General features: G+C 36.6%; 1 pseudogene; it reads right to left on the bottom strand.

The window, feature by feature from the left end:
* Window positions 1-17029: 17029 nt before the first annotated feature.
* Window positions 17030-18890, bottom strand: LOC129042138 (nucleolar and coiled-body phosphoprotein 1-like; annotated as a pseudogene).
* Between the last annotated feature and the right edge of the window lie 3421 nt (window positions 18891-22311).

The following is a 22311-nucleotide window of genomic DNA, read 5'->3' as shown; positions in this document are numbered from 1 at the left end:
TCTCTTTTCAAATTTTTCTGCCTGCTTATATTCTAGTTGTGCTGGCAGCTGATTAGATTGCGCCCACCAGATGAAGGGTGGGTCTGCCTTTGTCAGCCCACTGACTCAAATGTTAATCTCTTTTGGCAACACCCTCACAGACACACCCAGGGTCAATACTTTGTATCCTTCAATCCTATCAAGTTGACAGCCAGTATTAACCATCACAGGCACTAAGCTTTGCTTGCTAGTGGTTAGAGAGGGGATCAAAAGAATCTGAGACCACCATTTGCTATTGTTCCTGCCAGAAACTTGTATCTTGAATGTATTATGCTCGTCTCTCAGTGCCCAGGTTACACATTAATCATAATATTTTATCCTATCCCTATATGGCTGATTCTATCTGTCATGAAATAATGCCATTTAGATCTCTTTCAAGAAATAACTTCCCATTTTGTCTTCCATCCAAGATAGCATAACAGGAAACAGATTTACCCACCCATCCAAAAGAAAAACAAACAACTTTAAAGTGTGCAAATACATATAATTGTGTCTTTAAAAATATTGGGCATCAGTCAATAAGGACAGTAATCCCTTTAGGATGGGAAACAAATGAGGCAAACCCTATAGTTGCCTCAGCTAACTGCGTGAAGTGTTTCCAGACCACAGAACAGGTAAGGGGGACCCAGAAGGACCCTGGTGGTCCATGGTTTGAAGGAGTGGCATAGAGTATCACAGATGAGAGGAGACAGCACAACAGAGAGAGAGAGAGAATTCTAGATACCTGTAGACAGTCTTCTTTGAGTCTTCAGCTGAGGACTGACAGACCTATGTATGTAAGTAAAATATCAGAGGGCAGTGAAATAAACACCCAAAGAATTAAGGGAACAATTCTTAGGCTTAAATGGGCCTAGGGATGGTTTCCATTCCATAGTAGAGTTTTACCTCCATTGTAGCAGAATACAAGTCCTAGACTCACTGATGCTCTTGTCTTATAAAACAAAGCTTGAAAAAATCAAAAGGATACAAATAATTAAAAGTAAATTAGCTGAGATCTAGAACAAAGTTCAAGGACATGTATTGGTATACAAAAATAGCCAGCCTGCAAAAGGATAAAATTCATACCTGATATTTAATAAAAACTATTATTCATAAAAAGAAGCTAGAAAATATGAGGCAGAATGAATAGACATATCAGTGAATTGAAATCACTCCAGAAATGAAACAAATGATAGAATTAGTGGACAAACACATTGAAAGAGTTATTACAAATGGATCTGACATGTTCAACAAGGTAGAGAAAAGACTAAGCATGTGAAATGAAAACAAGAAAAATACATTAAATACATCAATTAGATCAAATGGAGATAAAAAATATAATTTTTCAGTTGAAAAATACACTAGATAGGATTAACAGAAGATTAAACATTACAGATATTGCAAAAATAAATACTAATGGATTTGGAGACCTACTGGAAGACAGGAAAACACACCCACAAATAAATGAAAGCAGATGGGATAAATAGCAAAGTAGTAGATTTAAACACCACTGTGGTAGCCAGCCTCTAAGATATTCCTCAATAATCTCTGTATTTCTGATATTCATATCCTTATGTAATTCTCTCCTCATAATTGTGGGTTGGACTTATTTACTCAGTACTAATGGGTAGAATAAGCAAGAAGAGACAGTGTGTAACTCAGACACTGACTTATAAAAGACCTCTCCTCTCTCCTCCTTTCCATCCTTTCTCTTTCTGGCTCATCACTGACTGTGGATAAAGCCAGCTCATGAACAACAGTAAGGAGAGACTCATTTACATAGGAACTAAGCATCTTTTCAAAAGCCGTACACGTGATCTTGGAAGCAATATGGGCAGCCTCGGTCAAATCTGCTGTGACTGCAACCCCAGCTGACAGCTTAAATGAAACATCATGGAGACTCTGAGCAGGAAGCGCCCAGCTATACTCCTCCCAGGTTTCTGAACCTCAGAAAAAGTGCAAGCTCATAAAAGTTTGTTGTTTTAAGCTGGTAAGTTTGGGATATTTTGTTATATAACAATAGTACATCAACTGTGCAAAATTGCATTAATTACAAATGTTCCAAAACCACAATAAAAAGTGGAGACTGTCACACTGTATAAAAAAGAGAAATCAACTATATATGGTCTATATTTTCATTATACTACAACAAACTCATTTAATATGATGACATGTAAATTTAAAGAAAAATATGTAAAATTTATAGTACGCTAACATTAAACAAAAGCTAATACTAGTTTTAGCCCTACATGCTAAGATTAAGGGCAAGTTTTATTTTCTTTTGCTTACTAATTCTATTTTCTAAATGTTTGCATTGCAATTATGTATCACTTCTGTAATAATAAAAAAATTAAAATATGAAAAAAAAAAAAAAAAGAAATTTGGAGTAGCTATATGAATAACAGGCAGTGTATGTTTCAGATTCAGTAATAAGGGGAGGCATACAATAATGAAGGAACCATAAAAATCATAAATGATTTATGTACCTAATAAACAGATTTAAAATATGTTAAGCAATAACTCATAGACTTGCAAGGTAAACTAAAACAATGCATAAGAATAGCTGATTATTTTAATGCCTCTCAATAATTGAAGTTACAACTAGACAAAAAAAGCAGTAATGCTATACTAAAAACATGCACAGCAATGTCAACCAATATAATCCTAATCAATATTTAAATTGACAGAAGGATGCACTTTCTTTTCAAGTGCACAGGAAACATGTGCCAGAATAGAGTATATCCAGAGCCACAAATGGATGTCGACAAATTTTAGATAATCCAGATCATACAAACTACATTATTTGACAATAATAAAATTCACAAAACTTTAGCCCATATCAGAATAAAAGTCATATATTCTCAATATCAGAACTGAAAGAAGTAACATCTCTACAGATCCTACACCTCTGATAATTATAAAATATTATGAACATTATACTAATAAACTTTAAAATGTATAATAAATGAACATATTTCTTGAAAGACAGAAACCATCAAAGCTAAATCAAGATAAAAATAGATAATCTGAATAGCCCTACATCTAATAAATGTATTTAATTTTCAATTACACTTTTTCATAGAGAAAATTCCAAACTAAGATGATTTCTTTGGTAAATTGTACCATTTAATGAAGAAATTATAACAATTCTGTACAAAGATTTTCTTACAAGGGAAGATGAATTACCAGACAAATATACTAGAAGATCTGATGTCCCTCATGAAATAGATGCAAAGAATTTTATTAAGCCCCTTTTCCCATTTAGAAAAAAAAAGCACAGCTTGCCGCCAGCACTCCTTTAATTTTACATAAACACGCTCTTTGAGGCTGAAGAAAATCTGACAGATTTTCAACCTGAAAATAAAAAATAAAAAATGTTCTTGGAGTTATTTCTAAACAGAGCTAACATCAGAATCATCTATTTTAGAAAAATCAGATTTATCAAATGAATCTTCAGCCAACCACTGTTGGAGAATGATGTTAACATCATGTGCAGGAATGCTACATTTTCTAGGATGTGACATTTTGAGTGATCAAGAATTACCATGTTTTGTAAATGGAAATACTACTACTAAAAACGGATTGCTATAAATAGAATGATGTCTTTTGTTTCCCAATCACTGTACTAGAACAAGGTGAAAATGATAATAAACGTGAGCTATTTTGTGGCAAAGTTATCTCCGGGTAAATGGTGCAGCTGCAAGCACTGCCAGCGAGTATTGTTGGGGCAAATGGGAAAAGGGTTAAGATGCTAACAAATAGAATTCAACAATATATACAAAGTATAAAAAGTCATAACATGTGGAATTTATCTCTAGACCGTGATATTCTTTAACATTCAAAAATCAATCAAGACAATTCACCATATTAAAATACTTAAGAATAAAAACGTAGGATCACCTGAATAGGCACGGAAAGTATATGGTAAATTTCACTATCCATTGCTGACAAAACAGTAAAACAAACTATGACTAGATTGAACTTCCTCAACATGATAAACAGTAACAATGAAAAAACTATTTAAAAGTGACATATAGAATGTCGTCTCCACTGAGGTCAAGAATAAGAAAAAGATGTCTGTCCTAGGCATGTCTATTTACCATTTTATTGGAAGCAATAGTTAGTGCAATTAGGAAAGAAAAAATAAATGATAGACATCCAGATTAAAGAGGAAAAATTAAAGTTTTTTTTTACACATTATACTATAGTTTAAGCAAAAATCCTTTTGAATATCAAGAAATAAACAAACACACTACCTCACTAAAAAAGCTTACTTTGTTAAGCCTTCATAATATGTAATCAATATTCAATAAATGTTTGATGAGTTTTTTTAATTAGTAGGAATTTTCTCTTATTGCAGTTTTAGGTCTACAGAAAAATTGAATGGAGTTTATAGAGTTTCCATAATACTCCTTATCTACTGCCCCCCAATATCCCTGACTATTAACATCTTGTGTTAATTGATGTAACGCATTGTTTACAATAAATGATATTGATACATTATCAAGTCCATAGTTTACATTAGGATTCACTCTTTGTATTGTGCAGATGTATGGTGTTTACCAAATGTATAATGACTTATCCAACATTATGGTATCTTACAGAATAGTTTTATTATCACTCATCCCTTCCCCACTGCCAGCTCCTGGCAATTGCTGATCTTTTCCTGTCACTATAGTCTTGCCTCTTCCAGAACATCATATAATTAGAATCATAGAGTGTGTAGTGTTTTCAAACTGGCTTCTTTCACTTGGCAGTATGCACTTAAGGTTGCTCCATGTCTTTTGATGGTTTGGTAACTCGTTTATTTTCCTTGCTAAACAATATCCCATTGTCTGGGTGCACTGCAGTATATTTATCCATTCATCTGCTGAAGGATGTATGGGCTGCTTCCAAGTTTTGGCAATTATGAATAAAGCTGTCACAAACATCCAAGTGCAGGTCTTTGTGTGGACATGTTTTCAGTTCATCTGGGTAAATAACAAGGAATAATATTGCTGGATGATATGTTGAGTATGTTTAATTTTGTAAGAAACCCTCAAGCCATCTTCCAAGTGTCTGTTTGATTATGCATTTCTATCAGCAAGGAATGAAAGTCCTTGTTGATCCACTAATCACCAGCATCTCCTGTCAATGTTTTGGATTTTGGCCATTCTAACAGGTACCATTCTGATAATGGTACCTCACTGTTGTTTTAATTTGTATGTCCTGATAACATAATGTTGAGCATTTCTCATGTTTATTGTCATCTGTACATCTCTGTTGAGGTGTCTGTTCAGATGTTTTGACTACCACAATCAATATTTAAAAAAATCATTTGTATTTCTATATACTAGCAATTAACAACTGGAAATATTTAAACTTAAAAACACTAACATTTACAATAGCATGAAAATAGTAAACAGTGATAAACCTGATGAGAGATTGGCAAGACACGTATGCTTAAAACTACAAAATATCATGAAGATACATTTAAAAAAAATAAGGCTTAAATATATTAAGAGAGATACCTTGCTCATAGAAGGTATCTTCTTCTAGATACCTTCTAGAAGTTCATCTTCACGGTTGTTATGATCTCAGTTGTTATGAGATCAGTTGTTATGTTGTTATGATCTCAGTTCTTTCCAAATAGATCTATAGTTGATATAATTTATAAAATTAACATGTATATAAAAAGTGTGTATAATAGACACAAAACTTTAAAAATAAGAACATAGGTGAAGGGCTTACACTATCTGATTTTAAGATTTATCATAAAATTAAAATGAAGACGATTTTGTGATATTGGAATTTTAAAAAGATAAATGAACAAGTAAGACGAAATAGATAATCCAGAAATAGATCCATACATGTATGGCCAACTGATTTTCCTCAAAAGTGAAAGAGCAATTCAATAAGAAAAGTAATCTTTTCAAAATATAGTGCTGGAATAATTAAATATTCATATAAAAAACTGCTCATCTATGCTTCACATCATATGCAAAAATTAACAAATACTGATTCATAGTGATGAATGTAACATCTGAAAATATAAAACTTCTTGAAGAAAACAGCAGAAAATGTGTGTGACTTTGAGTTATGCAAATATTTCTTTGGCGTAACAGCAAAAGCACAATTTATACAAGAAAAAATGACAATTTGGACTTTATCAAAATTAAGAACTTCTGATCTTCTAAAGATATTGAAAAGAAAGCCACAGATTAGGGTAACATTTTTGTAGGAAATATATCTGATAAGGAACGTGTATAAAGAATATATAATAAATTCATCTCAAAACTAAATAATTAGAGAACATCTCAATAAAAATGGGAAAAGTTTGAACTGATATGTGACAAAAGATGTACATATGTCAAATAAGCACATGGAAAGAGAATCCGCATCATCAGTCACTAGCAAAATGCAAACAAGTCACATTGATTTACCACTAAACAACAATTAGTAGGTATAAAATTGAAAACAAAATAACATAATACAAAACAAAACAAAAACTAACCATGCCAGGTGTTGGCAAGGATACGGAATGACTGCATAGCCACCTTAAAGAACTGTTTGACAGTTTTTTAAAAACTTAATCGTATAACTAATATATGATCCATCCATTTCACTTCTAAGAATTTACCCAGTGGAAATTAATGTGTATATTATAAAGATATTTTACATACATATTCAAAGAAGTTATATTTGGTACAGCAATAACTAAAATGACCCAAATATCCAACAATAGAATAAATAAGCAAACTGTAATGTATCTATATCATGAAATATTACTCAGAGATTGAAATAAATGAACTATTCATACTTGCTTCAACATGGTTGTTTCTTAAAATGTCAAGTGAAATAAACCAGACAAATCATATGATATTATTCCATTTATTAAAAATTCTGGAAAATTTAAAAATTGTCTATACTGACAGAAAGCAAATCAGACTTTGGATAGGGGTCTCTAGTTGTGGGAGAGATTTCAGTGGAGCACAAGAAGCATTCTTGGGGTGATAGTTACATTTATAATCTTGGTGGTGATAATGGCTTCACAGGAAATCATCACATATCAAAGCCTACCAAATTCCACACTTGAAATGTTTATTGTGTTGTGTGCCAATGATAGCTCAATTAAAAAATAATTCATAGTAACATGAAATATTGCTCTTGGGCTTTCATAATACATGAACAGATAAATCACATCTAAGGAAATCATGTGGTCACTAATAGAATGTTTCGCATCTCATTCTGTTTTCTGTAAGCAAATTCCTTTTACGGTGGAATAGTGTACTGCTTGCCTCTTAATGTCTTAGTGTAATCACTTGGAGTGCCATGAAGATAAAACTTGTATGACTGAATTTATTTATTAGTTGTTTTTATTGACTTGACAACATTTTATAAAACATTCACAAAATGCCAGAAACTGTTGAAAACTGAAAGGTTGGCCTGTCACTTAGTTTTTCACCTTTCTGAATCAATCATATTCTTTTAACATGGAAGATATTACTTGAAGGCATTTTATTCAGCCAATACATGGACTGTTCTCAAAATAAAATGTCTGTAGTCCATATCCTCAAGGGTTTGGGTAAAAATTATCTCTAAATTCTAAACCCAACAAAGCAGATTTTTATAGACTTGTGTAGATTCCCTTTCTCCCCAAATCTCTACCAGGGTGACCATGTATAATAAATAATCCTTGAAGGCAAAATACACTTTTCTCTATTCATTCTTTGGCAACAAATGTGTTTTCTATCTAAAATAGACCCTATCTTGTTTTTTCTTCTGTAATCTTTATTTGAGATGTTTTAAACTTGGACTTTGCCTCCAATAAACGGACGGTTCCATTTGGAGTTGCAGAAAGGTGTTTGATTTTTTTCTTCTTCTTAACCTTCTCTCTTTAACATGGTAGTCAAGTTGGGGGATGTAGTGCTTCCTTTGAGTTTTTTCAATATAGCAAGAAAGAATGAATCATATACGTTTCCATAGCAGGTTATTTGTGATAATTATAGGGAGTACGTGTTTCCATAACTACAAAGTGTTGGCTACAAACAGCAAAGCTCTCCAGTCCTACTCTTCAGAGATTAGAATGTTCTCAATAGGGCTGAACACTTTAGGCTTGCAGTGTCCATGGGAAGTTGAAGCACTACTTTTGAGTCACACTCAGAGTAACTCTTTGCAATATGGAATGAGTGTTGACTGTCATAGTAGATAGAGATGGTACATATTGTTATATTGTTAAAAAGTATTATTAGTAGTAGAGAAGTTAGTAATTTTCATCTTTGGTAGAAGTGATCATAGTGGAATTAGTTGTAAAACTCACGTGAATTCAGCCACCAGATAAAGATTTTATATAGTTGACATAACCCAGATTTTTCCATCAAAAAGTTGGTTTGGGAATTTGTACTAACTGCTGACTAGTTTTGCTACTTTGGAAAATTCACTTAATCACTGGAATGAATTTTTACACTACAAACCCCCAAAACAACAAAGTTTTGTGAATCCTACAAGAAAGGATAATGTGAAAGTATTTCGTAAACAACCAATAATAAGCAAAACAACTGCTGTTAATGCTAATTATAGGATTATAGGCTGATTGAGAACTTAGTTCAGAATCAATATGTGCTGTGCTTTAGATATTGGTCCTCTCCAAACTTTGTGATGTAATCTGCTCCCCAATGTTAAATGTGGGGCCCAATGGGACGCATTTGGGGTAAGGGGGTGGATCCCTCATGAATAGATTAATGCCCCCCTCCTCCACACCATGGGATGAGTGAGCTCTCACTCTGTTAATTCCAGAGAGACAGCAGGTTATTAAAAAATCCCGGCACCTCCTCTCTCTCTCTCTCTTTCCCTCTCTTCTCCTCTCCTGCTATATGATCTACACACACCTGCTCCCCTTTGTCTTCTGCCAGGAGTGGAAGCAGCCTGAGGCCCTCACCAGAAACAGATGCCCAATCTTTCACTATTCAGACATCCAGAATGGTGAGCCAACTAATGCTTTTTAAAAAATAATACTAATAATTACCCAGCATTTTTTTTACAGCAAAAAAAAACAATGAATTAAGACAATGCATATAATCTTTTTAGCATTTAAGAGATATTACTCCTACTTAGATGGGTAAATTTATAGTGAGAAAATCATTCCATTGCTGGGCATTTTAAATCAATAGGAAACTCCTTATTCAGTTGCCATATTCTGTCTTCAGGTATCTTCTATTTTTGTGTAAGTCTCATTTAAAAATTATCATTCTCTATATTGTACAATAGCATTACATTATTAGAAGGTAGTTGCCAAGCATCCATTCAGACCCTAGTCTTTGAGTCTTCATACTAAACATTCCCAGTTCTTTCAACTGCCCCTCATAGGACCTGGGCCCCTTCATAAAGATGATGACTTAATCTTAATGTGCAGTTCATTGATAAACAATATTGATGGAAAAGGGGGATAGGAAGATGGGCTATTTTCTGACACCAATGACCAATTCTCCAAACGCCTACTGGGTGTCCAACAATTTAATTCAATTCTTCTTCCTGGAGTATGCAACAGGCTCCACAGCTTTAAGGGTTCAGTCCCACAAGACTTCCCCCACTTTAGATGCCAAACACAAATCCTGAAGCTACCTGTATTTCTCACGGACCAGCTAAAATTGGGAATTCCCACAACCCCCTCCTCAGGTTGGCTAATTTGTTAGCACAGCTCACATAATTCAGGATGGCACTCTGCTTACAGTTACCAGGTTACTGTAAAGGATACAAATGCACCGCCAGTTGAGGAGGTACATTGGGCAAGGCTTGGTGAGAGCCTGAGCTCAGGAGCTTTGCTCCTGTGGAGTTGGGGGCACCACCCTCCCAGAACATGGATGTATTTGCCAATTCTGAGGCTCTCCGAATATAATTTTTTAAGAATGTTTTAGATCTCAATCTCCAGCCCCCCACTCATCTTCCAAGAGTTTGGTGGGTGGGGCTGAATGTTCTAACCCGGAATCACTTCATCTCTTTGTTGACCAGCCTCACTCTAAGACCATAAAGACCCATTCTAAGTCACCTTATTAGCATAAGCTAATGTGTAATAAAAAGGGACCCAGTACAAATAACAAGAGACATACTTATCACTCAGAAATCCCCAAAGTTTTAGGACCTCTGTGCCTGAAGTCAAGGAGGTGACAAAAACCAAATATACTTTTGCATTATACCACACAAGGGGAAAACTACGTGAGTCAACTTTCTAATCCTCTGCTGATCTGACTTGTTTAGGCAGGAAGTTTTACGCTTTGGACTATTTGGAATAAGATAATGTGTGTGGGAGCCCTCAGCAATACTCATGCATAACCATTATGTTTCATCTGAACTGTGGAAACTGAGATGCCATGAGATAAAAGTCGTACCCCTCAGTAAAAATATCGTAAGTGGTTATTTAACGTGATTAACATAGCACTCATCTGTCTCCACAACATTTGAGTAAGGCGAATTGTTTACATGCACTGGGGGAATTAGAGAGCTCTATTCAAGATTTTCTTTGAAAAAAAAAAAAAAAAGCAGAAGGTTCTCACACCCATACAAACTTGAGCAAAGAGCATATCTGAAGGCAGAGTCAAGCTCCACCTTTGAAATTAATTTTGGCTACTCTAAAGCATTGATAAATCAATAGATGCAATTTTTTAAGCATCAATTTTCTGCCACTGGCTTTACAAAATCATTTCTAATATTCTCAGATATTATTTAGTCTTTTTTTTTTCCTTACAAATGGAAAAACTATGAGCCAAACACTTGTCATGAATTGCCTTAGGATGCACAATGGTAGGTCCTAGGACCATAGTTCAGATTGTTGGGCTCTCAACTCTTAGTATTTCCACTGTGCACACCCCCAACCTCTCACTGCCATGATTGCAGGGCTTGGTGGAAAATGCATGTTCTCGGATTCACAGCCAAGTGTGTGTTTTGAGTTTCAGCTTCTATTTGTCACTGGAGTTTGAATCTAATGAGCACTAGCTTGCTATCACACAAAGGAAGTCCGTGACTTCCCACTGGCCATGGGAATTGTCAACATATGGTTGAGTTGTCACCATTTTAGACAAGCAGCTTCCTTTCCTAAAACTAGGGGAAATGTACAATATATATAGCAACCAAAATGAGGACCTTATGTTGCAATCCAGAAAAGTCAAACATCTTCTTTAAACTGTTTTCTACAAGCCCTTACTCTATTTTCCTCATAGATAAGAAAAGGAGTAGTAGTACAGCCATGACTATGTTGTCTGTGGGACCCCGTCACAGCTGTGTGAGCACTTCTTTGAACCTGTCATAAGGTTAAATAACTGAATTGTTGCAAGTCTTTCATTTTGTGCAACCTTTTCTGATACAGCGCAAATTCCTTTGAAATATTTAAGTTGGGAAATAAATGAAAGGTGCACTTTTTCAGGATGTAAATATAAAGCATTTTTTAATCTAGAGATCTCACCATCATATCAAGAAAAATATTCTGGGGCCGGGGGCACTGACTTGGGCCTGTAATCCCAGCACTTTGGTTGGCCAAGGCGGGTGGATCACCTGAGGTCGGGAGTTTGAGACCAGCCTGACCAACATGGAGAAACTCCATCTCTACTAAAAATACAAAATTAGCCAGGCGTGGTGTCTCATGCCTGTAATCCCAGCTACTCAGGAGGCTTAGGCAGGAGAATCGCTTGAACCTGGGAGGCAGAGGTTGCGGTGAGTTGAGATTGGGCTATTGCACTCCAGCCTGGACAACAAGAGTGAAACTCTGTCTCAAAAAGAAAAAAAGAAAGAAAAAAGAAAAACATCCAGTTTATAATCCCATATAGTGGCCTAGATTTTAATGGTCAATTGTATTAAAGTGATGATCCAAGCTAACCTAGGTAAAACAGTGAAAAGGGAGCATCAGGGAAACTTATGGCTGTCTGTTTTGGATGAGACCAATCATGAGTAAAAATATCAACTACTGTTAAGAGAAAATCTCAGCAATTGAAAGGAGCTTTGAAGACATTCAGTCACACCCACTTACATTAGATATAAGGTAACAGGCTCAGAAGTGTCAGGTGACTTGCTGATGATCACACTTATTACATTTAGTATTAGAGGCCGGGCACGGTGGCTCACATCTGTAATCCCGGCACTTTGGGAGGCCAAGGCAGGTGAATTGCTGGAGTCTAGGCGTTTGAGACCAGCCTGGGCAACACGGTGAAACCCTGTCTCTACAAAAAAGTATAAAAAGTAGCCAGCCGTGATGGTGTGTGCCTGTAGTCCCAACTATTCAGGAGGACGAGTTTTGAGGATGGATTGAGCCTAGCAGGTTGAAACTTTAGACTTCAGCGAGCTATGATCACGCCACTGCACTCCAGCCTGGGTGACAGAGCAAGACCCTGTCCTAAAATAATAAAAAAAAAGTAAGTAGTAGAGCTAGGCCTGAATTCATTGATTCTAGCTCCCAGTCCTATAGTTTAACCACAGTGAATTTGGAAGCAGAACTCCCTCACACATACGTTGTTGTTTCTATTTAAATTAAGGAGTTGAGTCTCTTCATTATAAAGTATACTCAGAAATTAATTAAAAATAAATCATATATCTAAATATAATATCCAAAATTATTAACATAAATCTCTTGGAAGAAAAATTGTTGAAAATTTTTGTAAACTTGTATTAGTAAAAGATTTCTTAGATATGACTCTAATTGCATGGTTCACAAAAGAAAAAAAGTTGATTACTTTTTCTTTATTTTTTTATGGTTAATTTAAAACAAAAACAAACAAATAGAAATGAGAGCATTTTCACGTATCCAAGCAGCAAAGATCAATTTGGTAAATAGTGTTGGCAAGAGGACAAGCAAAGAGGCTCTTTCATAAAATATTGCTGGAACTATACATTAGTGCAACAATTTTGGAGGGCAATAGTGATCAAAATATTAAATGCACATATCCTTTGAACCAGGAATCACTTTCAGAAATATTTCCTACAAAAAATACACACCGATACTCAGTCTCTCATATAAAACTATCCACTGTAACACTATTTGTAACAGCAAAACACTCAAACAGCCTACACATCCGCCCATAAAGTATTAGTTTAAATAACTTATGCTATTTCCACACAATGGAGTACCACACAGTGGAGCCATTAAAAATGAGCTGCTGTATTCTGCTGTAAAATGACCTGTAAAAGTGGCAAAACACTGCACATATAACCCATTTGTGCAAGCAAAAAGGAGGGGAGGACACATATAATAGTGCATACCTAGAAACTGTCTGGAAGGAGAAACAGGTTTCAGGAAATGGCACTGAGACGAAATTTCATTTTATACTATTATTTTTAACAAGCGCATTTGAAAATGGAAGCATGAATGGGGGAAATACCAATTAATTTCTTTTCAAATACTCTTAGATGGGTGGTTTTCAACTCCAGCTGTTCATTAGAATCACCTGGGAGCTTTAAAAAATCTTAGCACCCAGCCCCCACCAGAGAGCGCCAACAAATCTCAGAATGGGCCCCTGCGTATCAGTGTTTTCAAGTTCCCCAGATGATTCCAATTCTCAGCTGGTGTCTTACAGATCACTAATTACACCAGGAGCCTCTTTTTCTGTAAAGGGCCACATCTGAAATACTTTAGGCTTTGTGGGCCATTGATAAGGTCTCCGCCACATATTATGTCTCCTTTTTAAAGACCTTTACAAATGTAGAAACCATTCTTAGCTCCTAGGTAATATAAAAACAGGCCATGAGCTGGATTTGACCCATAGGTCATTTCACCAACCCCAAATTTAGACTATGCCCAGACTGGAAGATAGCCTGGAAAAGTCATGATGAGACAAGCTGTATTCAAAAGCCTGCAAGCTGCTTCCAAAAAGCTTCTGCAGGGAACTCACAGGTCTGGACACCCAGCCCTCTACCTGCCACCCAGGTTGTTCTGGTTTGGGTAGGAGGTAGAACGGGTTTAGACTCACAACAATAAAACTCCTAAGATCCATTATAAACCAGCCAGTTTATTATTTTGCAGTAAGATGTAGAACTTTTACCATGGAGACTGAAATACCTATGTCAGCATGAACAGCACATTTTCTTCCTAGAGGCAGTCACATGGAAAACCAGGTTATCATCAGGTTATTTAGTGGGTGCGGAAACCATATAGGAGGAGACTAATCTTAAGACCCGTAACTCACCCATAAAAGCTTGGGGCACACTTTCCCACCACTGGAACCCCTCAGCCTCCAGAAAGCTTGTTGACTCCTCCCTCCCAGTCTTGCTCTGGCTAAGCACTGCTGCTTGTCAGTCACCTCCTACAGCAATATGGTCATTCCAGCTTGGCCTAAGAGCTGTATCTCTGCTCACTGGTTTGTGTTGTTACTGCCACTGTTACTAACAGTTCAGGTTCTGAAGGGGGCACGTCAATTGCACCCACGTACCAAGTGTAAGACGCAATAATCCTGTTAGTTTATTCTCCCAAACCCACTCCACTCAAGTTTATCAGGTAATATGCTCTGTAAGGTTCTTTCTAAACCCATTAGAACATATATGGATTACCTAAAAATTCACCTAATGTAACCTACTTCCTACTGAGAATTGAGGTTTTAAAGGTTTTTTTTTTTCTTCTACTTTCTTGATCCCAACCATGTAGGAATTAATGAAACCAATTCTGTATCACCTCTGGAGACAAGACAGAAATACCAAGTGATGTGTATTTTTCAAGTTAATGTGATTTTGTTCTCTATAATGTAAAAATGAGAGAATGCAGTCAACTCAGTACTCAATATTAGCAATAGTCAAGTCAACAAGAAATGTCTTTCAGCAGTAGAAAAGTTTGCTTTCAAATTAAAAAGCAAAGCATGTATTGCAAACGTCATGTAATAATGATTAAATTATAGAAAATATATTCAGACTGACCCAAGGCATTCACACCACACCAGAATTTTGCCTGTAGTAAAACAGTGAATTTTATTCCAAAAAGTAGGTTAGGTCCACGTTGGCCTCAATCTTCAGCCCCAGACCCAATGAATGAGGATGAAGTACATAGTGCATGTTTAATAGGCATTGCATATAGATGAACCATTCTTTGATATCCCTCACTAGGGTTTTGAGGGAGAGAGGGATGCAGTGTGGACATGTGCACTCACAAAGGCAGAAATTTTCTTCTAACTGTAACAAGTCATACATATGACCCTTTACTATATTTTGGCCCATAGCTAAGATTTTTATTCATGGGACTCTACCTTTGAAAATCACAACAGAACAGGTTCCACTCCTGGACTTTGAGGGTGAAATACGTGTGCCTTTCTGCAGTGGGTGCAGAGGAGGGTGTGGATATTAGGAACACTGCCTAGTTCCAGGGTCCCAAGGTTTGGCAGCCCCGCTGAGAACAGAAACAACACAGAGAGCACAGCAGGAGTCTCAGAGAGTTAAGAGTGATGAGCAGAGCTTCAGCAGGCCTGCGTGTGGCTGGAACAGAAACCCCTGGAACTTCAATCTTGGAGCTGACAAATCTCTTCTGCTCTTGCCAGTCTTAGATAGACATTTTTGAACTTGCAAAAAAAGAAAGAAAAAGATCCTATCTAACAGGCATCTTGAGACACTAGCATTTTTTTAAATAAACATACTCTTTTTAGAAATGGTCTATTATGAGTAATATGGTAGGTTAATATGCTTCTGCCACTAAACTTTAATAGGTTACATCCTAAATTCATACAAATATGTATAAGAAAAATCTCCCAAATGGCAAATAGAGACCTATATTCAAGGCCATTTGAAAATGTGATTGGCAAAATGATGTTCAGAGTATAAACAATTAGAATCACCTAAATGTCCCTAAAGGGGAAATTTGCAATGAAATAGCCTCGCTTGCCCTCCCAGCTTCTAATGCCCAGCTGTGTGTCAACTTGCCAACGCAGAATGTGCCCAGAGAGGTCCTCCCCAGAACTCCTAGGGCAGCAATGTGACTCCATTTGTATTCTCTGAACTGGCAACTTTTACATCCCAGCCACAGATACAACATATGGAGAAAAAGGTGCCAAACCCCTTCCTACCTAGTGGAGAAGAAAGACACAAATTTTAAAAATTCCATGGGATTTTTCCAAGCCTTACACATGCAGTCTGTATACTCAGTAGGTGATTTGCCCACACTCCCTACCTTTTCATTTTGCAGCTGTCTACTACTTTATTCAACTACTGGTCTCAGGCCATGAAGAACGATGCTGTGATAATGGCAAGTGATGTTGCTAGCGGTTGCTTTGGACATGCTCCTTTAAGGGACTGAAGGGATGTATGTGTGTATTTATCAGGTACCAATGAGAGTTTCAAACAAATGGTGCACAAACAGCTAAACTGCGGTTCCGCATAATTCAAAGCTTCAGCAGTCAGACTCTAAGACATTTCTAATGTCTTATGGAATTTTATTTGAATGGCTGCAATTCTCTCAGTAAGGCAAAAAATCAGAGCATGATAAATCCCCGAAGCATTCTATTAAACCTTCCCACAGAAAGTTATTATGCTTTTGTATTCTATACAATTCATCGAAACTTCTGACATACCCTTTTAAAATATTTGTTTATTGTTTTCTTGCAGCTCATGCATTTATTTTCTAGAATTAGATTGTGTTTTCTCACTTGTTGCTTTTGTTTCAAAAGGGAAGTAGCTTTGTTTCAAGTATCAAATTAGCAAATGCTCATGAAAGAAAACCACACGCTTAAAGAGTTATTAAATATTTCATCTATCTTTCTAAAGTGTTTTATGCACATATATGCTGATATACATGTAATTACAAAATGGATGGCAATACAATATGTGTAAAATGAAAAAAAAAAAGAAAATCACAACAAAAATCAATAGGGAATGATTTAATATAAAATATACAAATTTCTCAGTATGAGGACTTTCACAGAAAAGAAAGAAGGGGACAACAATAGAAATCACTTTTCTTTAAAAATAACATTCCCCTTATTTTGTCCCTGCTACTGAACACTCAAAAACAAATCTGTACAAAACTGGGAATATAGAAAAGGACAAGAGGGGATGTTCCACTGTAAAGTCTTAGGACCTACTCTGAAATTTCGTCTTCATCAAGGCCCCCACCTATAGAGCTGAGGGCTCTCCGATCCACTGGAGAAAGTGAGTGGTGTTTGATCATCACTCCTGCTTCACCAAAGATGGCCCCAGGTCGCTCTCTGCCAAACTTAATGAAATTGACCTGGACAGAGGTTGAGCCTCCCTGCTTTCTTCTTGGTTTTCTTGTGCCAGAAGCATTTACCTTTGTGAACTTCAAAACCTGATTGGCTCACTCTCTCAGTCTCCAGCTGCACCTCCCTTGGAATCAAGTTGTCTGCCACTCCTGAATCCACCTCCCTCTCCTCCTCCCTGGCCCTTTGGGATGGGGATGATGCCTTTTTTTTCTCCTTTCTTCCTTTATGGAAATCTGTTACAGGTCTGAAGCTTTATGCTCTTGGCTTGAGGAGTCTCTGCCTCCTTGGAAGCCTCATTCTGCTTCTGCTTCTTTTCTGAACCTGGTGTGGAAACTGCCACTGCTACCTTTTTCTTGTCTTCTCGCTCTCTTCCTCCTCCTTACTGTTCTTAGCTACTTTTCCATTCTGGGCAGTCAGTGCATAGTTGCCATTGGCCTTGGGTGCGGACTTGGAGAGCGCTTGTCCTTGGGCTTCTCTTCCTCATCCTCACTGGAATCATCAGAGGAAGAACTGCTGCTGCCCTCGGCCTTTACCTTCTTTCTGGGGCTGGCTTGGAAGGAGCTCCATTATCCTCAGAGCTGTCGGGGTCGGAGTTGTCTGCAGAGATCTCTGCTGCTTTCTTTTGCTGGAGGTGGTTTCGTTGTTGCTTTAGAGATGACTCCCATAGACAGGGTCTCTCGTCTTCCGCAGAACTTGAGTTAGATTCATCAGTGCTGTCTTCACTGCTTTCCACAGGCTGTTTCTTCTCCGCAGTTTTCTTGGGAGTCTGGGTTCCCACAGACTTCTTTGGTTGATGAGCGGAAGGTCTGGGGACTGAACTGTAGGGATCTGTTTCTGTTGTCGTTGTTGTTGTTTTGTTTTTTGCTTTTTGTTTTGTTTTAGAAAGGTTCTGCTCCCCTTTTTCCTCATTGGAGAAGTCCTTACTCCTGGAACTCTACTAGGTAGGATTGGTAGCTGCTTTCACTGGGACCTTGGCCATGACTTGCTTTTTGGGTATAGTCTTCTTGGGGATGGCTGCTGCCCTCCCCTTCTCTGAGTCACCACTGCTGCTGCTGCTGCTGCTGCTGGCTGCTTTGCTATTGGCTACTTTAGGTGCTGCTGGAGCTGGAGTACCCCGTATGGCTTTAGCCCAAGTTTAGCTGCCACAGGTGTAGTCTTTGCCTTCTGGTTCTGTGGTGTGCCTCATCCTCAGAGCTTGAGTCAGAATCAGAATCAGACTTCTTGGCCTTCTTAGGAGGAGCTTTGGATGCCTTGGCTTGGGGCTTGACTCCATCTGGACAGGCTTTTTCCTTGTGTCTCCTCCTCCTCACTGTCACTAGATTATTCACCGCTGCTGCTCTGATGCTTTGGCCACAGCCTTTCTAGGATGTTGAGGCAGACTGGCTCCCATGGCAGGTACAGCAGCCTTCTTAGCTGGGGGCCCTTGAGCGTCCCCGTCCTCTCGCTGCTGTCCTCACTGCTGTCACAGGATGAGGCCTTCTTCTTAGCTTTCTTAGTCACTGGTCCATTTGCCTGTAACTTTTGCTTTGGGGCTTTGGCGGACTTGAGCCAGAAGCTGTAGATGTCCAAGAGGGAAAAGGCATTGGTATCCTGCTGTGTAGTTCCTGTCACTTTGGCAAACTTCTTTGCCATCTCCAAGAGTTGATTGTCACACAGGAAACCAAACACGAGGGGACACAGGTGGCTGAGAACCACACGGTGCAAGCCAGCATCCACCATCCTCCGAGCAATATGTGTCACTACTACCTTTTCAAAGTTAATAATTTCTGCTCTTGAAACTATCATTAAAATGAAAAGAAAAGCCACAGACAGGGAGAAAATATTTGCAAAGGGTATATCTGATGATAGATGGGCTCCAGGACTTAAGAAGAACACTGAAGTTCAATAATAAGAAAATAATCTAATAAAAACATATGCAAAAATGTACATAGACACTTGGTGAAAAATCTATTGAAGACAAATAAGCACATTAAAATACACTTAACATTATTAGTCATTAGGAAAATGTAAATTAAATCTGTAGTCAAATACCATTGCACACTGATTAGAATGTGTAAAATTAAAACAACTGAACATATCAAGTATTGACAAGTACATTGCACCTTAGGAACTTTCATTCAGAGCAGGTGGAAATTTAAAATATTGCAAACATTCTGGAAAAAAATATGTTAGGCAACAGATGAATGGATAAACAAATCGTGTTATGCCCAAACAATAAGATATTACTTATCAATCTAAGGTCAAATCTCAAAGTAATTGTTCTGAATAAAAGTAACCAGACAACAAATGTAGATACTTGCATGATTCCATTCAAAAAATGTCTATACAATGCTAACAAATCTATAGTGATGGAAAGATCACCAGTTGCCTGGAGTTGGGGTTGGCAATGAAGGACAGATAGAGGGAGGCAAGGAAGTTTCTGGTGTGATGGTTATGTTCACCATCTTGTGGTGACTGGTTTCTGACTGTATACATATATCAAAACTTATATTGTATACTTTAAATGTTTGCAATTTATTGTCAAAATACCTATAAAAGCTGTTAAAATAATGTATATGTTTCACAAATAACTTATTTGTGAATTCATAACCATTTATAAATTTTTAAATAATTAAGTAGGAAAAAATGCTGCATATTAGAACATGTGAGATGCAGCTTATTTGAAGAGTTGAGGCAAATTTATGGCTCTAAGTGCTTATAATGAAAATGAGAAAATACTTAAATATTAATTAAGAAAGGAATAATTGAAAATGAAGCACACAATAGGAAAAATAATGAAGCAAATAACCTAAATTAATGACATGTAAACTCAAGATGTAAAAGAGAAAACAACAAAGTCAAAATATATGTTTTCAAAATGATTAAAAGAATAGAAAAATCTCTGTTAAGGTGCATCAAGGAAAAATGAATAGACCACAATAAACATAATGAGAAATATAAAATCTAGTATTGATGCAGATAAACAGAAATTTAGAAAGATACAGAAATATAATAAACAACTTTCTGCCAACAAATTTGAAAATTTAAATTAACTAGGCAATTAGACATACAGTTAATCAAGTAGTGTACCAAAATTCTAAAAAAAAAAAAAAAAAGGAAAAAAGTGTAAATCATGCTTTGGTAATTAATGTAATTGGTGCCATTAGGTAAATTATTCAACTACTCACTTAAATAAAATATGCAACCAAAATCTTAGCACAGCAGACAATTTTACAAGTGAATTATATTTAACATTCAATGACAAAAACATTCTTTCAGAAAACAAATAAAAGAGGCATTCCCCAATTTATATTATCAGGTTAGTATTAACTTACATCAAAAATAGACGGGGAGAGTTAATTTTTTTAAATCTTATTTTTATATCTTTCAGTGAATTCTCAACCTTTGCATGATCTACTTACTGCCTGGAGCCAGAAAGAATATATCAAATTATTTTTTAAAGTTCAGTCCTTTTAAATATATAAATAGTTCTAATTAGCTGCCTAAATTTTATTTTCTCTAAGCTAAACAACCCACTGTAAAAATTGTTTATGTAGCCAGACCGTTTTACAATCTACTCATCTGACAAAGGGCTAATATCCAGAATCTACAATGAACTCCAACAAATTTACAAGAAAAAAACAAACAACCCCATCAAAAAGTGAGCGAAGGATATGAACAGACACTTCTCAAAAGAAGACATTTATGCAGCCAAAAGACACATGAAAAAATGCTCATCATCACTGGCCATCAGAGAAATGCAAATCAAAACTGCAATGAGATACCATCTCACACCAGTTAGAATGGCAATCATTAAAAAGTCAGAAAACAACAGGTGCTGGAGAGGATGTGGAGAAATAGGAACACTTTTACACTGTTGGTAGGACTGTAAACTAGTTCAACCATCGTGGAAGTCAGTGTGATGATTCCTCAGGGATCTAGAACTAGAAATACCATTTGACCCAGCCATCCCATTACTGGGTATATACCCAGAGGAGTATAAAACATGCTGCTATAAAGACACATGCACACATATGTTTATTGCGGCACTATTCACAATAGCAAATACTTGGAACCAACCCAAAAGTCCAACAATGATAGACTGGATTAAGAAAATGTGGCACATATGCACCATGGAATACTATGCAGCCATAAAAAAGGATGAGTTCATGTCCTTTGTAGGGACATGGATGAAGCTGGAAACCATCATTCTCAGCAAACTATCGCAAGGACAAAAAATCAAACACCGCATGTTCTCACTCATAGGTGAGAATTGAACAATGAGAACTCATGGACACAGGAAAGGGAACATCACACACCAGGGCCTGTTGTGGGGTGGGGGAAGGGGGGAGGGATAGCATGAGGAGATATACCTAATGTAAATGACGAGTTAATGGGTGCAGCACCCCAACATGGCACATGTATACATATGTAACAAACCTGCACGTTGTGCACATGTACCCTAAAACTTAAAGTATAATAATAATAAAAAACAGACCTATTAATTATCAACAAACAGAAGTAAGGAAGTAGTGTTTTTATTTAATGAAGAGTCTTGTGTTTTTTTCATAAAGAAGTCCTCAAAAAGCCAAGATTTGCAAAGATTTAATGGTGCACTGAGATATAATATATAAGCGAAAATACTTCTCTTTCTTCTTCCCCTCTCTGCCTCTAAGCCCATTATGTTTAGCTCTTAAAATTTTCTCTCTCAATTTATTACTGACATAATTGTGTCTGGTTATAATGCTTTTCATTAATACAACAATCTAGAGATTTCATGTCCTCGAAGATAAAAGATACTATCTGAGCCATTATCTCACCTCATGGGATTTTTGGCTCATCCATCATTTAAACTCATTATTTTGGTGCACAGTGTCAGCTGATCTTTTTACCAGCATGCTGTGTATGATCACTGGTGTCAATCTGTCTTTATTTTTGCTTCAGTTTCTACTTTTCAAGGAATGATTATTTTCTTATATTTTCCTGAGTCTATTCCTTTCTACTTGTCCAGGTAGAAAGAAATATATATTTATGCTAATAGAAAGACATCTATTAAATGTATCAAACAATAGCAGTATAAATCTTAAAGGAAATCCAAATCATCCCTTCTTGAGAGAAAAAAAAAAAGAATGTCCATATGTCAACGACAATGAGGCTTATT

This window comes from Pongo pygmaeus, chromosome 7 (assembly GCF_028885625.2).
Source record: "Pongo pygmaeus isolate AG05252 chromosome 7, NHGRI_mPonPyg2-v2.0_pri, whole genome shotgun sequence".
Lineage (NCBI taxonomy): Eukaryota > Metazoa > Chordata > Mammalia > Primates > Hominidae > Pongo > Pongo pygmaeus.
Note: the sequence above shows the minus strand (reverse complement) of the source record. Positions and strands in the feature narration are given on the sequence as shown.